Source organism: Mustelus asterias, chromosome 27 (assembly GCF_964213995.1).
Source record: "Mustelus asterias chromosome 27, sMusAst1.hap1.1, whole genome shotgun sequence".
NCBI classification, from domain to species: Eukaryota; Metazoa; Chordata; class Chondrichthyes; order Carcharhiniformes; family Triakidae; genus Mustelus; species Mustelus asterias.
The window spans coordinates 113,045-129,822 of record NC_135827.1 but is presented as its reverse complement, the minus strand read 5'-3'; positions in this window follow the sequence as shown (position 1 = coordinate 129,822).

The window sequence follows — 16,778 nt, the reverse complement described above, 5'->3', positions numbered from 1 at the left end:
GAATATGATCTTAATTTGTGCACTGGCAATAGATGTCCCATTCTTCACTAAAACTTTCAAGGTCGCAATCGAGTGACTTGGTTGTAGCTGTGGGTGTGTCCTTATTGGAGGGAAATGAAACAGGCACAGAGGGGATGTTGGGCATGTTCTTTATATATTAAACACGCATCAGAATATATTTTGACGGTAGAAAAAGAATACACACGGGTTGTTAGCAGGGTTTGAATAGTTTGAGATATACATCATAGAACCAAAGTATTAACAGAGTGCGAGAAACTTTGTATAACCAGGAACACAAATCCTTGTGTGGCTCATGAATATGCACTATCATTTTGTTCACGAATTTCTGAAAGGATGTATCAGCGGACGTTCTCAATGTTATATCCTGGCAATATATAAGAACATAAGAAATAGGAGCAGGAGTAGGCCATCTAGCCCCTCGAGCCTGCCCCGCCATTCAATAAGATCATGGCTGATCTGAAGTGGATCAGTTCCACTTACCCGCCTGATCCCTATAACCCCTAATTCCCTTAGCGATCAGGAATCCTGATATATATATTAGTGCAAATGTTAAATGAGCTTTTGAAAGTGAAATAAAATAATAGTAACCCGTGGTCTGCAAGTGACTGAAGCCTTCATGTCCTGGGTTTTGATATTCCTCAAATTGTTGTGTAATTCGCTACATCAATTACAGTACATTAAACAAACTTTTCTTTCAGCATTTGCCACGTAAAATGCTGAAAAAAATGTTTGTTTAATGTACTGTAATTGATGTAGCGAATTACACAACAATTTATCCCTCTGGAATTATTAGTAGTGTATAAGTAACGGGTCGTCTTTTAAGTAATATGATTTCTTGTACCCCACCAGAGAACAAACGCACAAAGGAGGGACATCAAATGGAGGAAGCAATAATTCTGAGGATTCGAGATGTTTTCTACCATATCCTCGCGGCTTTATGTGTACCTGGTAAGAGTTTAAATTATTTTCAGTCAGTGTTAACCTTTGTTGATACATCTTCACTTTGTTCCATTGAAAAAAAATAAACCCTTCCTTCCATGAGTTCGGTTCAGATCATCTATTCCTTTCCATCTCTGTGGCTGTAAATTCGAACTCCTCCAGTATTCTTCTGCCCATGTATTGATTTCACGAATCGCTGCTGTGTACTTCGATCTGCGTTACATCCGTCTGTCACAACATATCTATTTTCAAATTCTCTGTTCACGCAAATCCTTACTCTCTCTCAGTAAACTCTTTCCCACCAAGAACCATCCAAGCTCCCTTTGTTCCTCCAATTATGTCTTCTGAAAGACAGGAAAGCACAGAAGATGCTGGAAATCTGAAATGAAACGAATAGATAATGCAGGATAAATTCAGCTAAACGAGGAGCATCTATCAGGGAAAAACAGTTATTAACCAAAAAAATGCAATTGCTGCATTCATGCAGACACCCCCCAGACTGAACACTAATATATCAACACGTATTGATTTTACTGAGAAAATAGGGAGATCATCTCCGGGAAACCCACGCAGACACGTGGAGAACGTGCAGACTTCACATAAACACCACTGAAAGTCAGATTTGGACCTGTGCTTCTGGCGCTGTACGGCGGCAGTGTTAACCATTGTGCAATCCAAATGTGACTTCATTCTGATATTTTTCTGACCCATATTTCTCTGATATTGCTAAGAGCGTGATGCTTGACTGATCTATTTTATTCGTGCATTAGATACGGGTATCGCTTTTTGGGCCAGCAATTGATCGCCCATCCCTGAAGGTAACGCTGCAGTCAGATACAGTGCACACCAAATAATAACTCCATATGAAATACATTAGTGAACCCGTTATAGAACACTAATAGGATTCAAACTTAGTCAACCAGAGCATTTTAGCTTTGGCAAAGGGTCATCTCGACTCGAAACATCAGCTCTTTTCTCTCTTTATAGATGCTGCCAGACATGCTGAGTTTTACAGCATTTTCTCTTTTTCCCCCCAGAGCATTACCCTGGGTCCCTGGATTACTAGTCCATTTGGGGCGGCACGGTAGCACAATGGTTAGCACTACTGCTTCACAGCTCCAGGGTCCCGGGTTCAATTCCCGGCTCGGGTCACTGTCTGTGTGGAGTTTGCACATTCTCCTCGTGTCTGCGTGGGTTTCCTCCGGGTGCTCCGGTTTCCTCCCACAGTCCAAAGATGTGTGGGTTAGGTTGATTGGCCAGGTTAAAAATTGGCCCTTAGAGTCCTGAGATGTGTGGATTAGCGGGTAAATATGTGGGGATAGGGCCTGGGTGGGATTGTGGTCGGTGCAGACTCGATGGGCCGAATGGCCTCCTTCTGCACTGTAGGGTTTCTATTCTATTCTATTAACAACAGCACTATGCGACTGACCCCATGTAATTAGACATCATTGGCTGCAGTTCATTTTAACTCACATATTGTAGTGTGTTGATTTCGTTTACCAATTTTACGACAGTCTGATAGTTAAATAGCAGTCAATGTTCAGTTACACTCTATTTTAGTGTGGTCTCTGTTCTCATCCGCTGTTGAAATAGTCCCTGTTGTAGCATTTTGTTGCACAACGTCATGAACGAAAAAAAACATGATTGAAATAGTCAGTGAATGTGGCTGGATCTGTGAAGACCGTTCAGGCTGCATGATTCAGCTCAAAGCTGTTTTCTTCAGAAATGCAAGAAGAGAGATTGATGGTGGAAGTTGTGCAAGAGAAAGTGAGCAGGCCAGCAAAAATCAGACTGCGGGGTGGAGAGAGGGGGCGGGGGAGACGAAATGGCAGCACGTTTCATGGTACAAAATACAAATGGAAGAGTCAACCTTTCAATAAAGAAGTAAGGGATTTACCCAGTGTGGGTGTGAATCGCTGAAGAATGAAATCAGTGTCGGAAGGCAGGAAAATAGAAGAAGAAAAAAAAACAAGCAAATAGGCATAAACAAAATTGTTCAGGCGGTGCGTCATAAATTATTGTCTGAAATAGTTGAAATCAATATCGAGTTCACATGTCTATAAAGATTCTAACATTAAAATGTGTTGCTCTTCCACAGTCTTGCATACAGCTTCAATCGAACAAAGCTGCAGGCCATGAATAGTGGCATTAGTGTGACTGCCAGGTACAGAATTAACCGGCGTAACTGGAGATATGGGTCATGCTTGATTATTTGGAGTATTCTCAGAGCAGTTACACAATCTAGTCTTGTACCCCCAGAGTGAGGAATATCAGATTTTGAGGAGCAAATGCGATGTACTAAACTGCATAATGTAAACATAGACATCGATTTCAGCTGTTACATTGTTCCTGCCAGTTTGGCATTCGCCAACTGCTTCATTCGTCTCCTTCGCTCAATACCAACAAATGATTCTGCATTTTTCCTTCTGCACTTACCAAGCTTCACCTAAAACGCATCAGAAACAAATTTTGCCACAAGGCAAACATCCCGTTCAAAATTGGAATCAAACATTAAATCTACTGATTATCTTCAAGAGACAATAGCGCACTATTATCCTCAAATACATGGCAGCCTCTGAGGGCAATCAATTGACATACATCTAACTGATTTGTAAGTGTGGCTGTCCCCACGGCCTGCACTGGATATGTAACTTTAGGAACACCGAGTATGAGAGTATGAGAGTCGATATTGCCGGTGATATCATATCTGTGAGGATGACTAAGAATGAAATAATCTGAACCTTGTCCAACACTCAGATAATGCCCAATTATGCAGAAATAATGAGACTACAATACGAGGAACAGAGTCGGAGCGCGAAGGAATAACGTCCTTCCACGTTATTCAATCACATCATTCATGACCTGACTGTGGTCTTCATCCTACTATCCTGCTCTACCCTATAAATATTCACTTAGTGTGGATCCAAATATTAACCTGACTAATTTAGTCCTGAATATATTCAATGGCCCAGCCGCTACTGCTCCCTCGGGAAGAGAATTTTACACACTAATGGCACTCTGATTGAAGATGGAACTGTGCATACATTTCATCAATGGGAAACAACATGAATACAACTGCATGTCTTATATGTGGACTCCCACAGTAGACCATAATACTATACGAAATAGGAACAGGTGTTGGCCGGTTGGCCCCTGGAGCCTGCTGCATCATTCAATTGGACCATGGCTGGTCTGACTTTCTTCAGATCCATTTTCCTGCCCTTTTCGATTACCCTTGATTCCCTTATTGATGAAAAGTCGATCTTCTCAGCCTTAAATTTACACAAGGATTCTGCCCCCACAACACCCTTTGGCAAGTGATTTTAATGAATCACAAACCTCTGAAAGAAGTAATGTCTCCCCCTCTCAGTCTTAAAGGGGTTCCCCTTTGCTCGGAAACAATGTTCTGTAGCATTAGACTCTCCCATGAGGTGAATCATCCTCTCAGCATCTACCCTGTCAAGCTCCTTAAAAATCCTGTATGTTTCATTGAGATCATCTCTCATTCGTCTAAATTCCAATGAGTAGAGTCCCAACATGGTTAACCTATCCTCATAAGACACTCGCTCTATACAGTGGATCATCGTAGTTAAAACCTTATCATAACTGCCTGCAATAAAATAATATATTTCCTTAAATACGTGTAATATGGTGTAAGCATCCACTTCGCATTTGGACTGATAAGCCAGAATATTAAATGTTTGCAACTGTTTAATCTCTCACAATTCAGAACTCTAATTTGTATACACCCCACATGTCCAACGTTGCCTCTTAAGTCAACAGCTCGCGTTCATCAATAAACTTCTTTTGCTCTCATTGAAGTGCTTCCAAAAATGCAAGTATTCCCATCCTTGGAAAAGAAGCGTAAAGCTCCACACAGAATTCGCGATGGTGTCTCAAAACTGATTTTAAACGCTTTTTTTTGAACACGCGTTCCTACTTGGCTCCTTTGAAATGAAGGCTAAGATTCTCCGTGTCTTCCTCCTAATCCCCTGGAACGGTACGCTAGCATGTAACGTTCGCATTGTCCCTTTCAAATGCTTCCATGTCCTCGCCCTTTGGTGCAGTGTTAACTTAATACAACATCACATATTTGCACTCTACCAAAGCTAGGCTCCAGAGAACCCCTGGTTTATTGTCTGCACTCTGTGCTCCGTTTGTTGAGCTGCCAATACATCCAGCTATGGACATCTTTCACTAAAGATCTCATCTCGCCGTCAGGGTGGAAAACTTTACAAAGGATCTCAATGAAGGTGAGAAACGTGGCAGTGAATTATAGGCGGAAATTGAGTAGATGACAGAGACTGGAATGTTGGAGCATGGACTCTAATAAAAAATGGAGGAGAAATGATGTACTGCAGAGTTGTTTGACGATTTCAGGATGGGGGCTATTACAAACATATCAAAGTGGTAAAATAAATATTGCATTTGAGATAAGAGGACATTGACTTTCCATTATTGAACTCAAGCTAAGTCCTGTAGCTGTTTGGTCTAACCTCTCTTAAATTTTCTTTATTGTAGCCAACTTAATCACGATGCTAACACTCCAACTCAGGGACTGCGGTCTGGGCAAGAGCACTGCTGTCTACCTGGTAGCCATGGTCGCGGCGGACCTCCTGGTCCTCACATTTTTTGTTCTGGTAAATTATATACTGGTTCCCCATTTCCCACAGGTGTTTTACCTTAACAGCGTAGCCTATGGCCTCAACTCCGTCATGAGTATGGCTGTGATTGACTGCTCAGTATGGCTAACCGTGTCCTTCACCTTTGACCGCTTTGTGGCAATCTGCTGCCAGAGGTTCAGAGGAACTTACTGTACTCCGAAATCTGCAGTTCTGATAGTTGTGGTGATTTATCTTGGGACATATTTGAGAAGAATCCCCAATTACTTCACAAATTTTCATTACTATGATCATAAAAACCTGCAAAACCAAAATAAAGAAGCTCTCAGCAATGACTCTGTGCAGACCTGGAGAGTGTTTGACTGGGTGAACGTTATTTTAAATCCCTTGGTTCCTTACTTGGCTGTGGTGCTGCTCAACATGTTGACAATCAGGCACGTCTTGGTGGCCAGTCGTATCCGGCAGGGATTCCGGGGAGATGGTACGATTTCCGCGGATCCCGAGATGAAGAATCGGAGGAAAGCCCTGGTATTGCTCTTTGCAGCCTCGTCCAGTTTCATCTTGTTGTGGATGCCAACAATCGGCCTCTTCCTTTTCTCACGCCTCACTGGAAGGTACAGTTTCCCCGACTTCAACCATCATGTTGCTGTGATTCACGAAAGCGCCGACATGCTCAGTACACTGAACTGCTGTACCAGCACGTGTATGTACGCTCTAACCCAATCCAAATTCAGGGCAGAACTGAAATGGACGCTGCGATATGGGAAAAGTCTAATTACTAAAACTACGACTGCACGTAACTGAATATTAAGGCAATGGCACGAATGTAAGATCCCACAGAAAAAAATATAATTGATTCGGTTAATTCAGAATAAAAATATTTGTTTCCAAACCATTTTCATTGAGAAATTGTATTCCCTGAAGCTGAAAAATAGTAAAATAGTCTATATTATAATTCTAATTTCACAGTGAAATAATTAGTTTATTTTTTATTGACATCGATCGGAAGTTGAAGTACATTTATGGATCTGTAATAATATTGAGATAATTATCGGAGTCTGCCAGCTTATAAATTATTTCAGTACTTATAATCATGCAGAGCTTGCGACACACAGCAGTTTCTGGACAGTACGTGGGGACAGAAACGGATAGGCCGCATTTGGTCGAATAGAACACCTCTTCTATTTTTATTTGTTCATTTTTCCATCACAAATGGAATGAACCCACAGCACAGGATTATTGTGATTTAGGAGTGCCAGGGCGGTGGGAATGTTGTACACACTGTGCAACAGTTGCTATATCAGGTAATTTGTTTGAAAGTCGTGCTGTGGAGAGTGTCCATACATTTCGACGGTGCCATTGTGTTTAATGCTTTCAATTGGATAAAACGTGTACACACCAGCTCCAATTGAGCACTCAGGTGGATTTAAATTAATAGTGTTCAGGTGAATAAAGATCTGGGTCTGTTTTAGGCCTCAAATTATATAAAGGAACACAGATTAAAGAATAATAAATGCCAAGTTGACGACACATCTATTTATGTTGTCAAGAGACATTGAAAGTGCAAGATAAAAACAAGTTATTACTTTGACATGAAAAGTGTCCAAATTTTAAATTAACCTTGATAAGCAACATTGGAGAAAGAGGTTGTTTAATGTTTTGCTTTATCAATCTTCATCAGCTTAAATTGTCGATTGATAATTGTTGTACAACAACTTGGATTAACCTGGCTCTCCCTTTATTGTCCCCGCTTCCATGTATTGTATTTGTATTAATTTGATAGTTCTCTTTCTGTAAATGCTTCATCACTGTAAGAGGAATTTTCCGAGGCTTCCCACTGGAATGTTTTGCACTCAGCTGATCTCACTCAACCATTACAAAGATTACACATGCATTGAAAAAAACTAAATAAAATTTATTGCATGCACCAGAAGAAAAGACAGTCAGTGAGTTGCTACTATTCTCTCTGTGGTAAGAATACAAACGTGAAATTGATATACATTTCTGAACATTTCAATTCCCTACCCAGTCTGTCATCCAAACTGGATGGTCGAATTATAATGTTACACAATATTACCTTAGCCAATAACATTCGACCTGTCAGCAGGAATAAGTGCTCATTAGTCAATTGAACCTGAAAATTCTTCCCCCGTTGCTAAGAAACCTAACTATGTAAATCTTGTATGTCAAAGGCTACTGCTAACACCTGCAACTTTTAATTGGTAAAGGAGTCAGTTCTCCTGCCTGAATCGGGCCCCTTCTCATCAACATGAGAAACTGTACCAGCCTCGCTAACCAGGAGTGAATCCAGTGGCATTCATTGAATTCCCTGATTGACTTTCAGCTGCCTCACCCAGACTGATAAGAACGAACTGCTCACTGTGCTTCATTGTCTCAAAGATGTGGCATGTCTGATGCTGTCTTCATCCCATCCTGCTGAGCAAATAGATCGTTGTTTGGCCAAGACACATGAACACATATAAAACTACATTTTAGTTACAATACTTGTTTAGAAAAATCATTACTAATGATGACATGTGATTAACAGACAATGCCTTTATATTGTATTAGGCACACGATGAATCGTCATTCTATATATAAGGCACCTTGCAATCTTCTCCTTAAACCAGTCTACTTATTATCGTAAACTTAAAACGAGGGCCGTTATACTAGATGTTCTATGTTCTATGTTCTATGTTCTATACTACGTTCCATCACTCATCTGAAAAAAATTTCCAGCATTTCTGTGCTTCTTTCTTTGACATTTGCAGCACTGGCATTTTTTTTCCCAGTGCTTCCACATCCTTCTTATAGTGAGCTAAGAATGCTCATTCATTAAACTCTGAACTCCAACAAAATTTCCCCGTATGCCAGCTGTCTCCTCTGACTTTCCCGTCCCATTTCTATTTCCCCTCAGCTCCAGTTGCTTCCAGATATATATATATATATATATATAGAACATAGAACATGGAACAGTACAGCACAGAACAGGCCCTTCGGCCCACGATGTTGTGCCGAGCTTTATCTGAAACCAAGATCAAGCTATCCCACTCCCTATCATCCTGGTGTGCTCCATGTGCCTATCCAATAACCGCTTAAATGTTCCTAAAGTGTCTGACTCCACTATCACTGCAGACAGTCCATTCCACACCCCAACCACTCTCTGCGTAAAGAACCTACCTCTGATATCCTTCCTATATCTCCCACCATGAACCCTATAGTTATGCCCCCTTGTAATAGCTCCATCCACCCGAGGAAATAGTCTTTGAACGTTCACTCTATCTATCCCCTTCATCATTTTATAAACCTCTATTAAGTCTCCCCTCAGCCTCCACCACTCCAGAGAGAACAGCACTAGCTCCCTCAACCTTTCCTCATAAGACCTACCCTCCAAACCAGGCAGCATCCTGGTAAATCTCCTCTGCACTCTTTCCAGTGCTTCCACATCCTTCTTATAGTGAGGTGACCAGAACTGCACACAATATTCCAAATGTGGTCTCACCAAGGTCCTGTACAGTTGCAGCATAACCCCACGGCTCTTAAACTCCAACCCCCTGTTAGTAAAAGCTCACACACTATAGGCCTTTTTCAGAGCTCTATCCACTTGAGTGGCAACCTTTAGAGATCTGTGGATATGGACCCCAAGATCTCTCTGTTCCTCCACAGTCTTCAGAACCCTACCTTGGACCCTGTAATCCACATTTAAATAAGTCCTACCAAAATGAATCACCTCACATTTATCAGGGTTAAACCCCATTTGCCATTTTTCAGCCCAGCTTTGCATCCTATCTATGTCTCTTTGCAGCATACAACAGCCCTCCACCTCATCCACTACTCCACCAATCTTGGTGTCATCAGCAAATTTACTGATCCACCCTTCAGCCCCCTCCTCTAAGTCATTAATAAAAATCACAAAGAGCAGAGGACCAAGCCCTGATCCCTGTGGCACTCCGCTAGCAACCTGCCTCCAGTCCGAAAATTTTCCATCCACCACCACCCTCTGTCTTCGATCAGATAGCCAGTTACCTATCCAATCGGCCAACTTTCCCTCTATCCCACACCTCCTTACTTTCATCATAAGCCGACCATGGGGGATCTTATCAAACGCCTTACTAAAATCCATGTATATGACATCAACTGCCCTACCTTCATCAACACACTTAGTTACCTCCTCAGAAAATTCAATCAAATTTGTGATGCACGACTTGCCCTTCACGAATCCATGCTGACTATCCTGGATTAATCCGCATCTTTCTAAATGTTTGTAATTCCCATCCCTAAGGACCTTTTCCATCAATTTACCAACCATCGAAATAAGACTAACCGGTCTATAATTACCAGGGTCATTTCTATTCTCTTTCTTAAACAGAGGAACAACATTCGCCAATCTCCAGTCCTCTGGCACCATTCCCGTGGACAGTGAGGACCCAAAGATCAAAGCCAAAGGCTCTGCAATCTCATCCCTTGCCTCCCAAAGAGCCCTAGGATATATTTCATCAGGCCCAGGGGACTTACCGACCTTCAGTTTATTCAAAACTGCAAGTACATCCTCCCTCCGAACATCTATTTCCTCCATCCTATTAGCCTGTGACACCTTCTCTTCCTCAAAAACATGGCCCCTCTCCTTGGTAAACACTGAAGAAAAGTATTCATTTATCACCTCTCCTATCTCTACTGACTCCATACACAGGTTCCCACTACTGTCCTTGACCGGCCCTAACCTCACCCTGGTCATTCTTTTATTCCTCACAGAGGTTTTATATATATATATGAAACCCCCTGCTGACCACAATATGGGGCTACTATTTAAATATTCAATCAACAGGATCCCGAATTCCTAGCAGTTGATGTTGATTTGGCTAATTCCCTGTTTACTCATAAATGTCAGTACTGTATTCGGAATATCAAAAATAAATTTAATAACACATATCATTAACAGACATAAAACAGTGAGCTCTGATCTATAACCGTTGGGGCCCATCCGTTGGTGCACACATGGGGGAACTCATCCTCAACAACACATTTGTAGATACTGTTGCAGTTGGACTGTATAGTCCCCACCAGTTACTCACGACACACACACACCATCCAGAAGAGACACAGGTGTGGAAGATGATGCCGCAGGAGGCAGAGGTGCCGCGAACTATCCGTGCAGCAAAGTAGGTCGAGTGCTCTGACGGCTGTCCTCCTCGGCCATAATGAAAAGAACAGGCAGGGGAATGCCTGGCTGCCTCTCACTCCAAACCGAATTCTCACTGCCTGGAAAAAGCTCTCTCTCTCCACACTCCCTCTTCAGCTCTGCAGCTGCTTCACTTCCTGGCACCTTTTTTTTCTCTCGCCCCCAGAGCAATCCCATTGGCCCAGCCGACATCACTCAACCAACATCATCCTGTTCACAGCACCCGCCCGGCAAACAGGACACTGAAACCCACCAGGGACAAAGAACACTGGTAAATGTCTTCCCCACAAATTTCCCTCAGTCCCTTACATTCTCCCCCCACCAAAAATACAGCATGCCCCCATGCTGAAGTACATGACATAGGACCCAGTTAACCAATTACACCATGTACCTTATAGTGTGATGACTGGTATAACAGTGGGTGAAAAGAGTGGTACCATATTGATACATGACGAGCACTGAGCAAAGGAGTTACACCACCATGTATGACAACTATTGCAGTGTTCAGGAAAATGCATAGTGGGTGGCGTAGCTGAGTGAACACTTGTATGTCCTACTACTACAGACTTTGCACACGGCTCTCCCAGCTTTGTATAATGGCAACGGTCTGCTGGCTTTCTCTCTCTGTGATCTCCTTATCTCTGGTTCTGGATTGGCTATGTTAGATGTGTCTGTAGTGTAAGTGCCCTCAACAGAACTGTCTGATTCTACTTCCCTTTGCTCAGTTACTACCTCTTCTATCACAACGGGTAGCCCTTCTGAAGATTCTGAGCTCGCTGCGACTTCTGTCACTTCTGTAGCATTTGTGGGGGGATTGGACTCTGTCGGCATGACATCCTTTTCCGGTTGTTCACAGATTCCCTCCGGATTGTCAATGATCAAGTCCTCTGGGTAATGTCCATACTCTGACTCTGAGTCTGAAGAGTTTTGATCTCCCAGGGGCACATCAGCTGCGGAGTCATCTTTGTGAACCTCAGGAGTTTGATTCCTTTCTTTTGCTTTTCTGCGCCTGAGGGCTCTTGGAGAGGGAGTGGGCTTTGAGTCAACCTCAGTGCTCAATTGGACCTCTTGTCCCAGGGGCAAAATATGATTTCGGTGCATGACCTTAATGGGTCCCGAACCATCTGCAGGCTTTAGCCGATAAACAGGAAGATCAGACATTTGACTCTCAACCACATAAGGACTTGCACTCCACCGATCAGCAAGCTTCTGTTTCCCTTTCAGGCCAAGGTTTCGAATGAGGACTCTATCCCCAGGCTTCAAGCAATGGTAGCGCACTCTCTGGTCATACCTCTCCTTGTTACTTTGGTTCATTTTAGCGGAAGTGGCTTGGGCCAACTGATAGGCTGCTTGCAGCTCTTTCTTCATCTTAGACACATACTGCAAGTGGGAAGTTGTTGAGGTCCCATCCGCTGACACGCCAAAGCAAACATCCACAGGAAGTCTGGCTTCCCTCCCGAACATTAAAAAGTAGGGTGAATACCCGGTAGCTTCATTTGGGGTGCAGTTGTACCCGTGGACCAGATGTGCAATGTGCTGACTCCATTTGGACTTTTGACTGGGCTCAAGAGTTCCTCGTATGTTCAACAGGGTTCTATTGAACCTCTCTGGTTGAGGGTCACCTTGTGGGTGGTATGGTGAAGTTCTTGATTTCCTCACACCCAACATGGTCAACATCTCTCTCACCAACTGGCTTTCAAAATCCCGACCCTGGTCTGAATGTATGCGAGTTGGTAGGCCGTAGTGAATGAAGTATTTCTCCCATAGAGTTCTGGCAACCGTTATGGCTCTCTGATCCTTGGTTGGGAATGCTTGTGCATACCGAGTGAAGTGGTCAGTGACTACCAACACATTGCACACATTGCGGGAATCAGGTTCTATGGAGAGAAAGTCAATGCATACAAGATCCATAGGGCCTGAACTTTGGATGTGGGAAAGTGGTGCTGCTCTCTGTGGCAGAGTCTTTCTCTTAATGCAGCGTTCACATGTCTTGCAGTAGGTCTCTACGTCGAGCTTCATGCTGGGCCAGAAGAATCTGTCACAGACGAGTGCATAGGTCTTGTCAAATCCCAGATGTCCATTGTTGTCATGCAGTGACTTCAGAATCATACGGTGGAACTGCTTGGGGAGCACAAGCTGTCGCCGTAAGCGTAGGTCAGACTGTTTGACTGTCCTGTAAAGCAGTCCCTGCTCGATTGACCACTTCCCTCACTCTCGTTTCAGAAGTGTAAGATCAGGATGGTTTGTCTGTATTTGACTTGCCGGTGCCTTCTGATTGACAGCTAGCCATATTTCTCCTATACACGGGTCGCTTTTCTGAGCAGCTTGAAGCTCTGCTGGACTGAAAGTGGGCAGCTGATCAGCTACTACTGCAACGGTATGACAGAAAGCCTTGGGAACTGCAGACACATGAGCCCCTATTTGTTCGATCACACATGGATAGGAGTGTCCTGCTCGTGTGCTACTCGACATAGTCTGACAGAGAGCCCGCACTCCTGGAACTGGGATTTCTTGCCATTCATCATCTGGTGTCATGCTGTCATGTGGACGTCGAGACAACGAGTCTGCGTCAAGGTTACGCCAGCCTGGTCTATACTTAAGGCTAAAGTTGTAGGTGGACAGTGCTGAGAGCCAGCGATGACCAGTGGCATCCAGTTTAGCTGACGTTGTGACGTATGTCAGGGGATTGTTGTCCGTTCTGACTTGTACAGTAGCTCCGTAAAGATAGTCATGTAGCTTATCCACAATAGCCCACTTGAGAGCTAAAAACTCCAGTTTGTGTGCTGGATAGTTTTTCTCAGATGGCGAGAGACTTCTGCTGATGAATGCAACTGGGCGTAGACCATCATCATGCTCTTGGTATAAGACACCACCTAGTCCGTCCAGGCTAGCATCCACGTGCAGAATGTAAGGCTTCTGTGGATCTGCGAACGCCAATACAGGGGCTTTGGTGAGCCGGGTCTTGAGTCCTTGGAAAGCATGTTCGCATTGCTCACTCCACCCAGAGCCAAAGGGTTCAGAAGGCTTGAAGTAAGTCTTGTCAGGTGAGTTTGCAGTCTGACTCCCCTTGGAGCGGGGACGGGGAGGATACCCTTGAAGGAGTCCGTTGAGGGGACAGCAGAGTTTGGAGAAGTCCTTGACAAAGCGGCGATAGTAGCCACAAAATCCAAGGAAGGATCTGAGCTCTGTCACCGTTTGGGGTCTTGGCCAGGAGACAACAGCCTCTACCTTGGATGGGTCCGTCGCTATTCCGTCCTGCGACACTACATGTCCAACGTAGGTGACAGAAGTCCTGCCAAACTGGCACTTGTCAAGCGACAGCTTCAGACCTTCTTCTCGGAGCCGGTCAAGCACTTTGAGCAACCGCTCCTCGTGTTCTTCGAGGGTTCGCCCAAACACAATGAGATCATCCAGGTACACCAACACCTCCAGAAAGTTCATGTCGCCGACAGTATGTTCCATGACTCTCTGAAAAGTGGCCGGTGCTCCGGAAATTCCCTGAGGCATGCGTTCGAACTGAGAAAAACCCAACGGGCAGATAAAAGCGGTCTTCTCCTTGTCAGCCTCACTCATGGGTATTTGATAGTACCCGCTCCTCAGGTCGAGGACTGTGAACCATTTACTCCCAGACAAGCAGTGAAGAGCGTCTTCTATCCTTGGGACAGTGTACTGGTCCGGTATTGTTCGAAGGTTAAGGGTTCGGTAATCCACGCACATTCGCACCTTCCCTGACTTCTTGCGTACGACTACTATTGGCGATGCGTAGGGACTACGCGATTCAGAAATGATGCCATGGCTTTGTAGTCCCTGTAGGTGCTGGCGCACATCCTCAAAGTCAGCAGGCAACAAGCGACGTGACCTCTCTCGGAAGGGCCTTGCATCCTTCAGTCTTATCTCATGTCTGGTGCTTTTAGAACAACCTACATCCCACTCGTGCTGAGAGAAAACCTCTTTCCTCTCCATCATTCTCTCACAGAGACGCCTCCTTGCCTCCTCTGGTATAGGAGAGGCTCCAAAATCAAAAGAGAAAGGGGTCAGTTCGATTTCAGCTTTATCCGCACATTGTGCCCTCGGCAGAGGAACAGGGGCTACTGGGAAAATATGGGCTACTGGAGTCCCACGTTTCAAGGAGATTTCTCTGGATGACAGGTTCTTCACAGTCACAGTAATGCGTCTGCTGGAAACAACTGATGCAAGATGAACCCCAGGCCTCACCCACAACTCTTCAGGGGAAAAAGTGTCAATCGGCTGATCTACCAGTGCGAGCTGGTCTGTGAAATCACCAGGAAACTTTGGGAGGCCAGTGACTTTAAACACTTGTCCTGGTTGCAAGGTGATTGGCTTGTGCTGGGTAAACCACACAGTACCATGCTTGTCTACCCCTTCTGTTGTTTCAGACTGGGTGAGTGTCTCATAAGCTTCTCGGAGGACGGGGTGTATGGTCAAAGTACCCAAGAAGCGTTCTCCCGCCTGTTCCTAAGGACTCAACCAACTCTCTCACCATCCGGGTATTTGTCCCCACCAGCACGGCAATGTTGTTATCTTTCACAGGGTCAGGACATACTAAGGCCAAAGTGTCAACTGTCTGCGGCACTCCGGTTACAGCGGCAGTGAACTCGAGTTGTATGGACAGGTAGCCATCATATGGGTATTGGTGAGAGCTTAAACCCCATATTTCCAGGTCTTCAAGTGGCTGGAGAGGTAAGTGTTTCAGGTAGGTGTCGTAGAAGTTGCGATACAAAATGGTTACTTGGGAGCCACTGTCAAGCAAAGCTCTTGCATAAACTCCTTCTATTTGCACAGGTACACCAGAGATGGGCCCCACTAATCCTGCAGGTAACTGTTTTGAGCCTTGCTTCGCTGGGGGTGGACAGTGGGTGGAACGTATTTCACACGGAACCAAGCACCGTTCCTTCACATGGCTCCTGAGAAGTTTCCCTGCTGTCTGCTTGCTTTGATCAGCTTCTGATTCACTTTCCTCAGATCCTCGAGTTCTTTGCACTCTCTCCTTGTATGCCCATCTTGCCCACACCTGTAGCAAAAGATTCCTGCTGGCAGTGATTTGGACATTTTCACTCGGGGCGACAAGTCCCGAACAGCAACTTCTGGCGCTTGCCGTATGGACCCAGTCCTTGCTGTCGTACTTTCAGATGTGGGGGTAACTGGAACGGCGCTCAACAGTCTGGCCACCTGAGAAGTCAGTTCCCTTACCTCATTTCGTAGGCTGTTCAACTCAGACGTAACTGAGGACTGCGGTACACTGGCGGTGGCTGCGGTGGCAGTAGCTTTCACCCCTTCTCTGGCGCTAATCCAATTTTCTTCCTCTCTTACCTCCCGCATCAGCTGGAAGAAGGAAGGGGGTTTGTCCAGGGTGTGGCTCATCCTTACACGCAGAGCAACCATGTCTCGAGTGAGTGCACCCTTGACTACCTGTTCCACCCGAGCTCGATTCATGTCTGCAGCCGTAATTCCTCCCTTAAGAAGAGCACGATGGAGAAGTTTGTCAAGGCGATATAGAAAAGCAGAGAGGTTTTCTCCTTCATCCTGGTATGTGTGTCTGAACTTGGCCAAGATGTCGGCTCCACTCTATGTGGTGCCATAAGTTGTGTCCAGAGCAGATAAATAATTGGTGGCCGGAGCAGTGGGAGTGCTAACTTTCAAAAATCGAACGATGTCAGCAGCAGGCCCTTTTAAACTCTCCACTATACACTGTCTCTTGGCGGCGTCAGTGCATTGCCACTCATTGATCATCTGGGTAGCCTGCTCCATCCAGGCATCTTATTCTTCCTCACCTGGGGGTACAGGTTTTAGTCCTGAAAACAGTCTCAGCTTTCTGTAGCTAGGCCCATCGGTAGACACTTGGTTGCACTTGTCCACCAGTTTGCCAATAGCAGTCACTAAATCCATGTTCACATCCACTTTGGGAGCTTGATTTACTGATACTATGGCCTGAAAATCCTCCATTGACTTGCCTTCCTGTTGTAGTAGTAACACCAGCTTTGGATGGAAAGCATCCT